Source organism: Micromys minutus (genome assembly GCF_963924665.1).
Source record: "Micromys minutus genome assembly, chromosome: X".
NCBI lineage: Eukaryota > Metazoa > Chordata > Mammalia > Rodentia > Muridae > Micromys > Micromys minutus.
Genome location: NC_137970.1, coordinates 109608220 through 109610675, shown reverse-complemented (window position 1 = coordinate 109610675; position 2456 = coordinate 109608220). Strand labels below are relative to the sequence as shown.

Genomic DNA, 2456 nt, shown 5'->3' with positions numbered 1-2456 from the left:
TCTGATGTTGCTTCATCTGCTCAGATCTGTTTTTAAGTTCTGTCTGCCGCTCCCCTGCTTTCTGAGCTTAACCAACAAAAATGTGTTCCAAAAATAAGATCATCATGCTTAATCTATACCCAACAAGAAAATGGTTTCCATGTTACATTCTGTCCTACATGTACTTCATGCTTATGGTAACTAGTGGGATTTCAATGAATGGTATTAAACCTCTAAAAGAATTAAGTACTGATAAAATATTTATATAATGTTATGCCAAAAATGCCTTTAAAATCTGTAAATGTATAACTCTTTTATTAAATAAATTGTAAGAAAAAAAGTGTGTTTTGCATTGAGCTCCTTTCCTTCATCTCACCCACAGGTTTCTGAGCATCTTCCAGCCTTTCAAAGTTCACAAATCCAAACCCTTTGGATGTTCCACTTGCACTTGTCATCGGCCCAAACTTTCAAAAGCACTCTCTCATCATCCCTGTGTTCTCCAAAGCTCCTAATGAAAACCCTGCTGAGCTCTTTCGCTCTGGCTCCAAGCTCTGCTTCTCGCTCCTTCCAGGATTTAATTCATCTGACAGACACTTTACGGCCATTTTAGAAGCATTACCTTCAATTTCCCACTAGCCCATTTGTATTTCAAATTGTACAAACCCAAAGCCCTTGGAGCAATTTGCATCACAAACCACCACATATGAAAGGGTGTCCTTACCAAATGCAGAAAATGTACCATAAAAATTTTGGGGGTGGTATTCAAAGGATATTTTAGATTTTTTTTTTTGATTTTATAATGATAAATGTGTGTTCCGGGCCCAGAGCACACACTCTGCACACTGCCAGGGAGGAGGGGATGTTGTTACTCTTCTATAATGATGAATGGGTTCATTCTTAATGATGTAAAAATTCCTACGATTGTGACAAGGAACAACTCTTGGTCTTCACCTGAATCATAAGTTACTGTTATCTTCATTAAACTATTCAGCATTAATTATCATATACAACTCAAATCACACTAGAAATATTATGTTTAAAAGTCTCTCTTAAGCAGCATCATTTTTTACTTCACCCACCCCCCTGGGGTAATCACTGATTGTGAACAATACATTGGGAAAATTACCGGGTAACCCAGTGTGTTCTGTGTCTCTTACTTTTACCCAAAAATCATGCCAAGGCTTCTCTTTTCTTCCAGCACCGCTTCTTCATACTGAGAAGGAAAGGCAGTAGGGTCTGACCCGTGAATCTTGGCCACAAACTCCAACACCCTCATCTTACTAGTTTCTTCCTTAGCCCGCGGCCCCCACACAAATGCACACTGCATGGGATCCATGTTGCCCAGTGGCTGGTGTTCCAGGTACCCCTCCATCACAAACTCACACGTGATCAGCTCTCTGGGTGCACCGAAGGTGAAATGATCCATCCCAGGGTAGATGCCCATCGGGCTCAACTCTTCCCAAATGTCCTCCTTGGTCACATGGTTGCCCTTCATGAAGACGACGCCCAGGATGAGGATCAGGAGACCAATCTTGGGGAAGCTGACCTCATGGTTGCGCATCCCATCATAGGTGAGGCCTAATTTGATGAAGATGGTGTAGAAGTGGTTGATGGTGCCAACCTCCCTCACACCCAGGCCAAAGACCATCTCCATGTGCTCAGAGGCTCTCATGAAGATTTCCTGATAATGGACAGAATCTTCTCTGACAGTGAGTGCCATGATGTCACTCATGCTCAGCATCTCCCTCGCCTGGTACTTGAACAGCATGTAATTCACCAAGAAATTAACTTTGCCATCTATGGCCATGACAGACAAATCTGGATGATGTGGCGGGACGGCCGGGCCACCCTGTACCTCTCGGTGACCCAGGCCCTCGGCACAGTCCCCTGAAGAGGCACAGGGATGCTGAAGACCCTGGAAGGACTGGGCCTCCCATGTGCAGGATCTTCCTGGTTATCAGCCATGATAAGTTGACGGGAGTTACATGGTTCCTCTGCATCCCAGGGGACCTGGGCCTCCTCGCTGGTCTGACCCTTCAGACTTCCAGCCATAGGGAGATGAGATGAGGAACGAGGCTCCTCAACATGGCCGGAGCCTGCTGTGGTCTGGACTTGACAGGTTTCTTCACAGGTCTTGATTTGGTTATCTGTGTGTTCTGGACTCTTCTGAATTTGGGACATGGCAGGTGTGGAGGAGGGAAGGCAGGGAAACGAGGAACTGTATGGAAGATAAAGGAAGGGGATGGGGGTCATCTGCCTGTAAAATTCGCTCTTCCAGCAGAGTTGTGAAAGTTATGTTATGTACATTCACAAGGAAGACCTGATGTGTGCAAATTAAAAGACATACTGAGTGCCAGGCCACCCAATGTGGAATGAGCAGAGGGCAGCGAGGACACATATGTGGCTCTGTAGCAGTCACTTCTTTTCTAAATGTAGAGAAAAAGTTTCTTAATTTTCACTAGTTTAATAAACATTAA

The 2456-nt window shown here is 44.5% G+C and overlaps 1 pseudogene across 1 annotated transcript; it reads right to left on the bottom strand.

Annotated features, from left to right (window-relative positions):
* Positions 1-1138: 1138 nt before the first annotated feature.
* Positions 1139-2160, bottom strand: LOC308415193 (melanoma-associated antigen B16-like; annotated as a pseudogene). The gene has a single exon. The product of its transcript is annotated as a melanoma-associated antigen B16-like (transcript).
* Positions 2161-2456: the final 296 nt, after the last annotated feature.